The sequence below is a fragment of the Rhinolophus sinicus genome, linkage group LG01 (assembly GCF_036562045.2).
Source record: "Rhinolophus sinicus isolate RSC01 linkage group LG01, ASM3656204v1, whole genome shotgun sequence".
In the NCBI taxonomy this organism is placed as follows: domain Eukaryota; kingdom Metazoa; phylum Chordata; class Mammalia; order Chiroptera; family Rhinolophidae; genus Rhinolophus; species Rhinolophus sinicus.
In genome coordinates, this window is record NC_133751.1 from 140,862,179 (window position 1) to 140,876,642 (window position 14,464).

Consider the following 14,464-nt stretch of genomic DNA (forward strand, 5'->3'; position numbering starts at 1 on the left):
TACTCAGATCTAACTGTTCCTTTGGGTCTTCATTTCCTTACGAAGGCTCCAATATCATGTAAAGCTTATATTAAACATATTTGTATGCTTTTCTCCTATTATCTGTTTTTGTCAGTTTCATTTTCAGACCCAGCCAAGACCCTAAGAAGTTAGAGGGAAACCTTCTCCTACACTACACTATAATATATTATTTCCTAATATAAAAGTTGTTATTTATGGAATGTCTGTCACACACTCAATAAATATTATGTTGCTATGAGATGCCTTGACATCTCATGTAAATCTACACTGCCATGACATGAGATATATACATATATGCTACACATTTATCTCCGCTACTCGAAGGCAACGAACTCTCCTCCCAGACTTCCCTATAAATTCACACACACAAACACACACACACACACGCATTCACACGCACACACCAGTGTTTCATACAGTACAATGTATGCTATGACGAGGTGGGATACCAGCAGTAGCAAAACACAAAGGAGAGAGTAGTCCGCTCTCTCTCAGGGAAAGATTCCTCCTCAGAAGAGGTGAAGACTGAGTTGACTCTTAAAGTTAGAGGAGGCAAACTGATGCAAAAGTTCAGGTGAAAAATTGCAAAGGCATGAAACAACTTGGGAGGTATTAAGAGTTTAGTGGGTGTGCAAACCATGAGAAAACGACCTGAAATCCATTGTACTATTGCTCTTTTTTTTAAGAAAAGGTCTTGGACTCTAAGCTTACACTGCCGTTGCTAAGATTTTGGTGATTCCATTGCAGTTCCTCCTTGGGGAAGTCGGAACACTTAAAATGTGCCCTGCATTGTAACATCATTCTAGTTTTCAAGACGTTTGCAATTGGAATACATAAAAGTAAAGGAATCTTGCTAATGTTGTAGATCTTAAATGTCCTCACCCCAAAAAAGAAATGGTAAGTATGTGATGTGATAAAGTTGTTAGCTAACACTGTAGTGGTGATTATTTTGCAATATATAAGTGTATCAAATCAACAAGTTGTACACCTTAAACTTACACAATGGTAAATGCTAATTATATCTCAATAAAGCTGGAAAAAAATACATAATATAATAGACAACAGACTTTTTAAAAAGTAAAGGAAAATAGTACTTTACCTCATACTCTGTACCACTCAGTACTACGTAGTTAAGAGCATGGTTTTGATATCAGATGGTTTGAATGCCAATTTCAAGTTACCAAAGTTTCCCACCCTCAGTATTCTCATCTGTAAAATGGAGCTGTTGTGACTGAGATCATGTTATATGTCAAGGGCTAAGCACAGTGCTTTACCCATGGCAAGTGCTCAACAAATGGTAGCTGTTACCATCTTTACATTAGTGAGACACTTTTTCCATTTTTCTCTCCCACACTTCTTCTGCTTTGTCTTCCTACCTAGAGAAGTACTTTGATGACAAAGACAATTTTTTATTTCTTTTGTGTCACCTACAGTTGCAAGTACAGTGACTATACGTAGCGGTTAGATACAAGAGTAGGAGTCTAATATGCTGGTCCCAATGGACAGGTTTTGGGGTTTTTAAAAAATGTTGACTTCTTTTTATTATTATTATTAGTTTCAGGTGTACAAAACAATGTAATAGTTAGATAGTTATACCCCTCACAAAGTGATAACCTCCCTCCCCCAATCTATTACCCCTCTGACATCATATAAAGCTGTTACAATTCCACTGACTCTATTCCCTATGCTGTACTCCACATCTTGTGACTAGATAGATAGATAGATAGATAGATAGATAGATAGATAGATAGATAGATATTTATATATATTAAATTATGGTTCCAATGGACAGGTTTTTACATTAGTGTATAAGAATAACTTTGTATAAGTGAATAAAATATGATAGATCAAATATTTAGAAATAGTTCGACCAAATAATAAAAATAAAATGAAAGAATAAAGGATGTTATCTTCTTGAATCATGCCTGAACCACTGATTTATCATGTAAACATAATTGATCAGTCAGAAAATTCTGTTTTGTTAAAGTATTTAGAGAATGATGCCACTGCCTTTCACTATGCTAGAAAGGGACAATTGAGTATTTTGTTCATGAACAAGAGGCTCAAAAATAAAGATTGATCCTTAATATTCAAGCCTGTAAGATATGAAGCAGTAAACCTCGATATTATATTAAGGAAATTATTTTAAGGAAATCTGAGAATATTGCTGATTTTTTCCTGCTTTCCTTGTCTGATTGCAAACTGAATGCTGTTCCTGACAGAGCTTTTTTTGGATAAAGTGATGATAGGATAAACCTAATTGTTTGGCTTGAACTCTAAAACAATCACAGGACAGAAAAAGCTCAAAGAGCCTTGAGATTCTCAGAATGCTTAAAGAGAGTGTAGACTTGTAATGTTGGAAAATATTTAATAAAATATTAAATTTTGGTTCTGTTATCATCAAAAATCCCAAAGGAGAAATAATCGGGCAAAGCATCTGAATAAATCAATGTAACTTCTAGGGAGCTCAGCTGTTAAGAGAACATGCATAAGCCTACTGAACACAGCTAGAGAAATATTAAAAGAAATTTATTTTGCTTGACTATCTTTGTTTTTTGATTTGCGATTTTGTAGTTTGTTTTTACCTGAAGGGCTGTATGAGGAATTCTAGAAATTGCCAAGAAGCAAGATTTGGGTTGGTGCTTGAATAAGTTGTTTCTGATTATTTCTCTGTTTTGAATAGTACTCTACAAGAGGTGTCAAATTGTTGCAGTAAGGAAGTTCACTGATCTACTCAGAGTATTAAAAACATATCAGGCAAAAGCGCTCACCTTTTTGTTCTTAGTTAAGTTTGTTTTCTAATTGGTCTTAGTGAGCCTAGTTGTATGTAGGGACAAAATTTCTACTAAGCTATATCTCAGCATAGTATATGATTGCTCTTGATTTCCCTTGCAACGTGTGCCACAGTTACTAGAAAGGGAAAATATGTTTGTGGACCAAAGGGTGTCTTGTAGGCCAGTGTTTCTCAAACTTTAATGTCCATATGCATCAACTGGGGATCTTGTTAACGTGGAGATCCTGACTCCACAGGTTTGGGGCAGAGTTTCTGCATTTCAAATATGGTTAGGTGATCCTGACGGTGATGCGGGTCCTTGGACTGCACTTTCAGTAGAAAGGCTATAGATTAACCAGTTCACTAAAAAAGAGCAAAGAGTGACCAGAAATAGTCGTTCCAGTGGAAAGGTACTTGTACTGTCCTGGCTCAGTCAGGGAGCACGGGGTCCTCCACCCATGTATGAACCTGGTGGGTGGGTCCACGGATGTCAGACAAGACATTTCTAGGTGTCCGGGGTAGAAAGAGCAACAGCTGTTCCTGTCTTCCACGCCATCTCCTACAGAGAGCAATGGCTTCTTGTCTGCAGCTAGGCTGCCATTATGGCAACTCTGAAATAGAAACGAAGGAATAAACTGTGAAGGTAAAGAAGTCAAAATGATGCAAAAATGTGGAAAGAGGAAATAACGAGCAGCTAGAACAAAAGAACAGGACAAATGTATCTGGGAATTTTGAAAGGAATATTTTTTCTTTCATTAATTATTCATTTCACTTTATTTAAATTAGTTTGCCCTAGTATACAATGTAACAAGATAGAATGAGCTCACAGACAGCACTCATTTTAATAACATAATATCTGCATGGGGCAGTTTGATGATATTGGATCCATAAAGCCAAAGGTAATTTATCCCTCTCTGTGCTTAAACTCCTCCAGAGAAATTATAAATAAAAACAGGCTTTGTCCCCAGTAAAAATAAAACAAAACAGTGTCCTTCAGATCTTATTACTTGGCGACTTTATAAATTGGACTGGAAACATTATTGCCTTTTGGGAGGATGACCTCAGCTGTTTTTCAACCACTTGAAGAATAAAAACTCTACTTTTGGTGCCAATAGTCAAAGCAAAGTTTTCTCAGGTGGGTGGACTATGGCTGGTAGGTTAGCTTGTTGGCTTGTGTTGGAAATCATACCACCTGAAAATCACCAGGACAGCAGGGCTGACTGCTCTGACCCTTACTAGCTCTGTGAACCTGGACATATGTAATGGGCCTGGCACATAATAGATGCTCAAAAAATGTGAGTTCCGACCATATTTCTCTTTAACTTTCTGAAGCTCAGTTTCCTCAAATGGATAAATGAAGATAATAATGTTTACTTAACAATTATAAGGTATTTTAGGAGGATTAAATGAGCTCATGTACATAAAAACGTGTTTTTTTTTTGAACAGTAAATGTAAAGTAAAATAACATTACTACTAATAATATTGTCTTCTGGTTTTAAGCTCCAATTAGAAGAGTTGATTTTCAGGGGTGATTTAAGATAGGAGACAATAACTAGATAATTTAAATAAAATTTAGGATCTCATGGGGCCACCAATGCAATGCACATCACCACATGGGTGTACAATGACTCCTGTTGTTTCCTGAAATTGTGCAGTGCAGGCTAGGGAGAGGTTCTGGGCTGCCAAGACATGCTTGGTTGTTGGTCTAGAATTGGATGGAACAGGAAAGAACAAGTCAGTCAAATGATAAGTCTAAGATATACTCTCTCTCTCTCTCTCTCTCTCTCTCTCTCTCTTTCTATCTCTCTCTCTCTCATTTTTGTCATATTATTTTACGATTTGGTAATTGTTGAGTAGCATCTTTGTAACCTAGCCTCCATGATACTACCCTGAGCTACTCCAAGCCACAATGCAATTTTCCCTGCCCTTCACAGAGCTCCCTTCTGTGGCCACTAACCTGATCTGCTCTCTTTCTAGGAGTAGTGTGACCACATGGCCCAGGTTTCTTATGACCCCTTATCAAATATTCTGCCCAGTTTTATTCATGTGCCACAGCCAGGGCCTCTTTTCCTCCACACCCTCTTGCATTAAAATTCAACATTGATTGTTTCATTTCCACAGAACTTCATGGTGGCTAATTTACATCTGGAATTTATCCTGCCAATGGTCCCCTCTGTCCTTTAATCCTACACATCCCTGCCAGATTATTCTTATAAAAGTGCCATTTTCATCATGTCATTCCGTACCTTAAGCATTTTCAGATGACGCCTAATATCTACAGCCCAAACTCCCAAATTCTTCCCACAACAGCTGGCTACAGCTTCTCTTTGTAACTTTATCATTTGTTATGACTCTTCCTTGTATCCAACTAAATTAGCCATCCCACTCCAGAAAAGTCTCATCCACAAACTTGATTCTTCTCACTCTCACCGTTTCCATGTCCTGACGTATTTTCCCTCTGCTTTCTATTATTTCAGTCATATAGTTGTACAAGTGAACTTCCAACAAACACATCTCGCACGTTAAAGGCAGTGGTGATATTCAAAATATGAACTGATTGGTGTGGACACTGAACCATCAGAAAGGCTCTAGCTCATGTTGGAGTCATGTCCTAGAGAATTCCTTCTGGGCCAGGCATCAATTGCAGTTACTGGGTCCTAGGAAGGTGGTGGTGGTGGGGGAGGAGGGTATGGTGGGGAGAAATGTTGGGAATTCCTGACGGAGGGACAGATATGGCCAGGTCACTGGAGACCCTGGAGTGGGTGTGGTGGAAGACTGTAACCATTTGGCACAAAAACATCTCATTATTTAACATCCGATATGAACACCCAGAGCATACTGGCTGAACACCAGTGTCAGGCTTTGCTGATGTCTCTCCAGGCTCAACTTCAGCTCCTCGTCCAACAACAGTGATCCCTCCCCACGCTAAATCATTTAGCATGTTTCCCATACCACTTACATTTATAGCCTTGCATTGTTCATTGTTTTCTTGGAGGATTATTGTGCAATTCATCCCAAGAAATGGTAACATTTTTCCAAAACAAGAGTCACTGTAGCTTTGTTTCTTCCTAAATGTAAAATATGCTGTCTTTCTTAGGTGGTCCCTTGTATTTATTCATGAAAGTTGATTAATTGAATAACTAGGAACTATATACATCATAATATAGTCATTTCAAATCACTTAACAAGTGAAGGAGTGACATACAGCTTTGAGACGGATAAAAGCTAGGGTATCTCTTCCGAGAAATATCTATAGCTGCACAAAATTGTGCATATAATTTCAGGTGTCTCACTTATCCCCTAAGCCTTTCATAGAAGCCTGGGAGTCCATGGAACCCAGCTTAAGGACCACGGTTTAAATGGAATTTTATCGAACTAGAATGCTAAGTAAAAGAACTAACTTCTTAATGTTTACATCTTATAGGTACGTTTATTCCTGCCATGAAGGAAACAGAACTTATACAAGTGTACAGCAATAGTCCATGTTCCCATCTAACAGAGCTTTCTTAAAGTTACAGCCTGAATAGCATTTTATCTGATGTGCGCTCCAAGGAAAGCTGGTTAGTGATGACCATATGCACCCAGACTCAAAGCTTTCTCAGCGCTCTTCATTTTATGAACAGCAAAGCCCATCAACCCCATTCCTACCCAAATGTCCTGGTAGACTTGAATACAGTAGGGCTTTGTGGGGCATCCAAACATTTTTAATAAGGCTTTGTAGCATCTTGGTTTAGACCACCCTAACAGCCTACAGCCAACTATTAAAGACTAACTTTGATGTTACCTAGATATTCCAGTGAGGGAGCTACGTTAGGAGAGCTCATCATTTTTCATCCCTTGGATCACAGCATCTAAGTGATAGTACCAATCTCCGTGCCTCTACTTGGGAGGCAGAAGAGCAGTAGGACCCACGGGCTTGAGGCAGTGGCCCAAACTCCTCTGGGAATGTTGTAATGCTGCCCGAGGGATTCAACTAAAGTACACTCACTCTGGTTATATTCGTAGATGTGAAATAACAAGTGTCAATAACGATCTGGAGTGGAACCATTTTTATTTGGTTGAACTATTTAACAAGTACCACATGCCTACGTGTGAAGAGTATGATTCATGTCTAACTGAGGGAGGAAAGGGACTGATGAAAATGCAAGGTCAACTTTGTCTTAGACAAGACTTTGTTCATCAGGGAAAGCAACTTTGTGCGTAATCAGAAGTGTAGACATGAGGTATAAAATAGTGAGATCACCGTCACTAAAACTCTGTGTGGAATTGACTCCCACTGAGTTACGCACCATGACTCAAAGAGACGGGACTTCATCAACTCCCCACGGTGGTTAACTAACCTCCTTGTAATAATCTTCTTTCTGGAAGAAAGAAGAGAACTTAACTACAAGGGAAGCTCCCTGCTATGGCAGAGACATAAAAGTGGAGAAAAATTACACTTTCTCATATTTCATACTGACTTGCTTCACTTCTTGGGAAAAAAGTAAAAAATTTTTTATGTACTAATAATCTTTGCATTGGTTTCTATTGTATGGTACTTCTTGGAGCCCACTATGATGTCAAAGACATTAGAAATGGATATGAAGAGAACCCCAGAAGAAAATAATAAGGAAAAAATAGTTCAATAAATGTTAATTAAAATTAGAGCCAACCTAGGCTTTTCTGGCCATAGACCAAAGTAGTATTACGAGGAGACACTAAAAAAAGTCACTGTTTTCCAAGAAATCTTTGGAGAAATTACATCAGTTCCCTGGAATATGTAGAAGAGAGGGTGTGCAACTGAGGAGACTGTGATTTATTTTTCACATGCTTTGACAACTGTGGTAACAAATGAAAGTATCTGGAAGGAGAAAATTAATTCTATGTCATTCCATCTAGGGTGGTGCCTGTACCCCATAGTTCCTTATTGAAAATGCCATGATGAAAATGCGAGATTCAGGGAAGCTCATGTGGTCCAGGGAGAAAGGATTAGTTCTCTTTTGTAGCTAATTTACAAGATGGTCACAAAACCAAGCTACCAGAAGCAGGGAGTTGGGGTGAGGAGGGTGGGGTGGTCGGGAGGCAGGGGAAGCAAAGAGTTACTTGGCCATCTTCTGCTGTTTCTTGATTTGTGGCAACCCCTGTGTGTGAGTGAAAAGCACAGCTTGCCTACAGTGATGTATCTTGGTTATTGAGCACAGAGCGTAAGTCGTATCAAGCCCACTATTTCAGCACTTAGGTCCACTGTCTCCACCAAATGTACATTAGCCCATTGTGGGAAGAGTGGCCACCACAGCAATAAAGGTGGTACATTCTCCACAGGAGTGGCCTGTGAATATTTGTTGAATAAGGCAATAGGAAGCACCTTATGGCCTTGACCTCACTCTTTTTCTGTTCACACCGAAGCCTTGGCCCTGAGATGGCTTGCTCCCTGGGAGAACAGCAGCTATGTCTGAGAATAAAAAATGAAAAATAAATAAATAAATAAATAAAACAACTCTCAAAGAATGCTAGGCTGTCAAGTAAAATCTGGAAATGTTGAGAAACTTTCAAGTAGAACACCAGTAACATTTCCAAGCTCCAAAAGTAAGACAAGGCCTTAACAGAAGAATGGGTTACAGGAATAGCCTTCAAAAAATTTGAATGAGATGAATGGATAAGCAAAATGTAGTGCATGCATGCAATGGACTATTATTCAACTTTAATGAAGAAGTAAAATTTGACATAGGCTTCAACAAGGATGAACCTTGAGGACATTATGTTAAGTGAAATAAGCCAGTCAAAAATGGATAAATATTATATAACTCTACTTACATGAGTTACCTAGAGTAGTCAAATTCACAGAGACAGAAAGAAGAATTGTGGTTACCGGGGCTGGGGAATGAGGGATGGGGCAGTTATTGTCTAATGGGTACAGAGTTTCAGTTTGGGAAGATGGAAAGGGTTCTAGAGATAGATGGTGGTAATAGTTGCATAACAACATCAGTGTACTTAATACCACCGAATTTTACACTTAAAAATGGCTAATGGTAAATTCTACATTATGTGTATTTTACCACAATTAAAAATAAAAATTTTAGGGGCCTGCCTGGTGGCTCAGGCTGTTGGAGCTCCATGCTCCTAACTCCGAAGGCTGCCGGTTCAATTCTCACATGGGCCAGGCCAGTGGGCTCTCAACCATAAGGTTGTTGGTTCAACTTCTCGAGTCCCGCAAGGGATGGTGGGCAGTGCCCCCTGCAACTAGCAATGGCAACTGGACCTGGGGCTGAGCTGCACCCTCCACAACTAAGACTGAAAGGACAACAACTTGAAGCTGAACAGCACCCTCCACAACTAAGATTGAAAGGACAACTTGACTAGGAAAAAAGTCCTGGAAGTACACACTGTTCCACAATAAAGTCCTGTTCCCTTTCCACAATAAAATCTTTAAGAAAAATAAAAAATAAAAATAAAATAAAAATTTTAGTGAGTCCTATTTGCATGTGAATCTTTATATAATATTGTAAAATGATGTAGGTAAGATTAGTCACTGTTTTTACAAAGATTTATTATGTTCAGATTGATGCGAAAAGAGAAGACAGAGTTGTGTATCTGACATTGAACTTCCCCTTATTATCTGGGTTGTTTCATATGGGAGTTCTAAGAAAGTTGAGAGAATGTGATCATTCCACACAAAAGTAAAGAAAAGAGGAAAGAGAAAGAAGAAGAGGAAGAAAAAGATTAAAAAAGATTACTGACTTTGGCACTCTTATTTTATGAAAATATGCTCCCATAAGTTTCCCCTGACACCCTTACATATCCACAGCTTTGGATCCAAGATATAAATGCAACCAGCTTGAAATCTGACTTTCTAGTCTAATTTCCCAAAACTCCCTTACATTAGACACGTCAGTGTTGGAAAATTGAGAGGTCATCTAGTCCGACAGTCAGCCAGATGCTTGAATCCTCGCTATACAGTTGCTCGAGTTAGCCTGACATCTTACTTAGTTTTGATCTTTCTCTCATTTTTTCCAGTTGGGCCCATAGAATGATTTTACAGAAAACTACTTTTAGGGAAAAGAGGAAAAAAAAAAAAAAAAGAATCATATTCTAATTTAAAACTTAAATTCTTCTCATTTATTAATTCTATTTTAAAACAATACATTAAGTCTAGTATGATCCCATATATGGTCCCTCCCAAATATATATGTGTGTGTGTCTGTGTGTGTATGTGTTGTGTATTTCATATGGGAATTATACAAAAAGAGAGGTTGCCAAAAAAGTATACACATTTTAAGAAAGGAAAAAAACTGTATTAAAATTGTAATATAATGAATTACATTCACTTGATTAACAAGATCTTTTGAGCGAACGTAATTCTACACATTGCTACCGTAATTCAATTCAACTTTGAAAAGTAATACATAGATAACATCTCTTAAAATGTGTACTTTTTTTGGCACCCTTGGTATATATCATCTAATATTATATTATATTTATATAATATAATATTATATATGTATATATATACATATATATGTATATATAGTTTCTAAATAAATACATAGTTTCTTTGAAAGTAAAGTTATGGGTGTTGTTTATTTTCTACCTTTGTCTATTTGCATTTTCTAATTTTTATTCAATTGAGGTTTATAATTTCTTCAATAAATTAATGAGTTAAATATCTTTGATAGTGCTCATTTCATATTTATTTGAGAATTATGATTGTATTCTTTATAAAAATTATTTTTTAATTAAATTTATTGGGGTGACAATGATTAGTAAAATTACATAGGTTTCAAGTGTACAATTCTATAATACATCGTCTATATGTCATGTTGTGTGCTCACCACCCAGAGTCAGTTCTGCTTCCATCACCACATATTTGACCCCCTTTATTCTCTTCTACCATTCCCTTTTCCCCCTTCCCCCCTAAACTGTTTTCTGTGTCTATGAGGTTTTGTTTCTGTCTTGTTCCCTTATTGCTTTCAGTTTTATATCCCACATATGAGTGAAGTCATACAGTTCTCGACTTTTTCTGTCTGACTTATTTTGCTTAGCATAATCATCTCAAGATCCATCCATGTTGTTGCAAATGACAGTATTTGAATTTTTCTTACAGCAGAGTAGTATTCCATAGTGTATATATGCTACATCTTCTTTTATCTAATCATCTATCGAAGAACACTTCGGTTGTTTCCATATCTTGGTCACTATAAATAAAGTTGTAATGAACATCAGAGTACATACAAGGTCTGACAATTAGGTTCATGAACTCATCCTAGTAAAAGTGCTACATACCTCATTGCTGAATATCACTATGGTCTCCTTCGAAGTACTCCCCTTGGGAAGCTATGCACTGATACCAGCACATAGTCCACCCTTCAAAGCAATTTTGGAACTCTTTTTCTGGAATGGCCATCAGAGCTGTCATCGTATTACCCTTGATGTCCTGAATATCATCAAATGTCTTCCTTTCAATATTTCCTTCATCTTCAGGAAAAGAAAGAAGTCATTGGGGGCCAGATCAGATGAGTAGGGAGGGCATTCCAATACAGTTATTTGTTTACTGGCTAAAAACTCCCTGACAGACAGTGCCGTGTAAGCTGGCACATTGTTGTGATGCAAGAGTCATGACTTTTTGGTGAAAAGTTCAGGTCATTTTTGTCCAACTTTTTCAGGCAGGCTTTCAGCACTTTCAAATAGTAAACATGGTTAACTGTTTTTCCAGTTGGTACAAATTCATAATGAATAATACCTCTGATATCACAAAAGTTTAGCAACATCGTTTTGACTCTTGATTTAGACTGACAGAACATTTTTGGTCCTGGAGAATTGGCTGACTTCCATTGTGCATTTTGACGCTTTGTTTCAGGGTTGTATTGGTACATCCATGTTTCATAACCAGAGATAAAATGGCCGAAAACATCATCTTGCCTCTCCAAAAGGTCTTGGCAAACTTTGACTCTCCATCACATTTGTTCATTGGTGCGCTCCTTTGGGACCATTTTTGCACACACTTTTCTCATGCCAAGATTTTCAGTTAAGATTTCCCTAACTGTTTCCCTGTCGATGTTTACTTGGTTTGCTATGCTTCTCACAGTCAGCCAACAATTTTGACACACAATTCGACAAATTCAACAATGTTTCTGTCAGTTCTGCTTGTTACTGGCCGCCCTGACCTCTCTTCATCAATGATGTGTTCTCTCCGCTCCAGAAAAACGTTTAATCCATTTGTACACTTCCATTTTCTTCATGGCATTATCCCCATGAACTTGGACTAACATGTCCCTGATTTCACTTCCACTCTTGCCAAGTTTAACAAGAAATTTAATGTTTGTACGTTGCTCTAATTCAAGCTCAGACAATCTTATGACAGCACACAAAAACTCACAACAACAGTAATGAACGCCACTCAGCAAGACACTGCCACATGTCGACACGAACACAGCTGTGAGACACTGATATACCAAGGTTATGAAACTTTACCGAGCTGTTTGTACAGTGCTGCCAATGTAAGCACACGGTGGCAAGTTCACGAACTTAATTGTCTGACTTTGTATATCTTTATGAATAAATGTTTTCAGATTTTTTGGGTAGATCCCCAGAAGAGGGATCGCTGGTCATATGGTAATTCTATTCTTTATTTTTTGAGGAACCTCTATTCTGCCTTCCACAGCAGCTGCACCTGTCTACATTCCCACCAACAGTGTATGAGGGTTCCTTTTCCTCCACAACCTCTCCAACGCTTGTTATTATTTGTCTTGTTGATGATAGTATAAAAATTAATTTTTAACATAGGTAATCTTTCTCTAGTGTGTTATTAGTCTGGAATCTTGTACTCTCCCTGGTGCTTCAAGTTACTCATGGACCACCACTCACTTTGCTGTTATTTTCTGGGTTCTTGGGCACAGGCTTTAAATAGTATGTTATTTCCTCCACTTGAGCATCAGGTAAATGTGTGGTAAACCTCACTTCCACTTACCGCTCTTTTCCTTTATTCTCCACAACCCCACCACTCACCATTATAAAAGGTTTTTAGACTTTACTGAAAGATTTGGTGGGCAGCAGATATTTGTCATTTGTGACTAATCAGAATCTTTTGAACCCATTCTTCGTGTTTGGATAATTACCCATGATAGACATCTTTCCATCTTAATGAAGAATCCAAACACATAATTTCCAACTTCCTAGCTGCTGGGTGAAGATATGTGAGATAAATTATGCCAGTCAGATGCATCACACAAGACTGGCTAAGAAATTAGTTACTTGGTAAAAGAGGCCAATCACAGAGCATCCATTTTACTGGCACAAAACTAAGCAGAGGCAGTGTTGTTGGAAGCTGGCTGCTGTGACCAACTTCTCAGTCATGACAGCTACAGCAATGGCCTGTTATTCAATTATGTTGAACAAAAGTAAGTAGCTCCAAAAGAATATACACTGTATTACTCTATTGATATGAAGCCCAAAACACATCTGTGGTGACAGAAATCAGTACAATGCTTGACTGTGGATGTTTGAAGGGTTTTGCTTAGAAAGAAGCATGAGGAAAAGTTCTCAGGTGCTGGAAGTGTTCTATGTCTTATTTGGTCAAAACTCATTGAATGGAATATGTAAAGTCTGTGCATTTTATATAAATTATACCTCCATTTAAAAAAAAGAAAGAAAGAAAAAAGAAATCTTTAAAAAATAATCCAGTCTTATTTCTTTTCTTTTTTCTTTTTTGGCAGATGAGGGCTATTTTATTGAATGATCGATCTATGTCCTGGACAATGGCTAGAAGAGCTAAGTTTAAGTACAGGTCACTACGTACAGGTAAGAGAGGTGAAGCTTTATTTCTTAGTCTCCCTCCTTGGACAGAGTCTTGATGATTTCCTCCTTCTTGGCCTGGAGCCACCATTCACAGCACTTGGGTGCTTCCTTGGTCTTAGACCTACAGGCCTCAGCCTGATCAGCAAAAAGCTTCTTGCGAGCCTTGTCTACCTTCAGCTTGTGGATGTGTTCCATGAAAATCCACTTTTTTTTTTAACACGTTACCCTTCACTTTCAGGTACTGGCTGTGATACATGTCAATCTTCTGAGATTCACGGTCTTTTCTGAGCAGTCGGCAAAGAATTCTCATCCTTCTCATCTAAGTTAAGTTCTCAGGCATTCAAGCATTGGCAGTACCCTTTCGCTTACCTATGCCCATATGGCTACCCTTCCTACGACCAACGTGTTTTTCCAGCATCAAGCTTGGGAATGGACACTCACAGCCTTCCGGATCATCCGCCCATCTTTGATCAGCTTCTGAATCTGCTGATGGGAATTGACATTGCGATGTCATTGGTTTCATTGGGATCCAACCAGACCTTCTTTGTGCCACAGTGGAGGACATCGGAGGCAAGCCTCTTCTGAAGCCTGAGCATATTCATGGCTGCGGCCAGAGCGGAAAAAGGAAACGACTCCCTCTTCACTCTTATTTCTTAAAAACAAAATTTGTTACATCAACATTCTGAACTCTTTTAGTCAACGTTAAATAAAACATATTAGTCTAACATCATCTTCTTCCAACCCTAGAACCTAGACATGGGAGCAATAAGTGAGAATGATGCTGAATCACCAAAGAAAAGCTATGTTTTCAAAATATAACCAGTTTGCATGATATCATGTCTGACTAAAATGTAGGACTGAAAGAAAGAGTTCCATTTTTCATTAATAATAAAAATAAA

At 38.1% G+C, this 14,464-nt stretch overlaps 1 pseudogene; it reads right to left on the reverse strand.

Moving 5' to 3' along the window:
- Positions 1 to 10,491: 10,491 nt before the first annotated feature.
- LOC141567448 (large ribosomal subunit protein eL19-like) lies at positions 10,492 to 14,328 on the reverse strand (annotated as a pseudogene).
- Between the last annotated feature and the right edge of the window lie 136 nt (positions 14,329 to 14,464).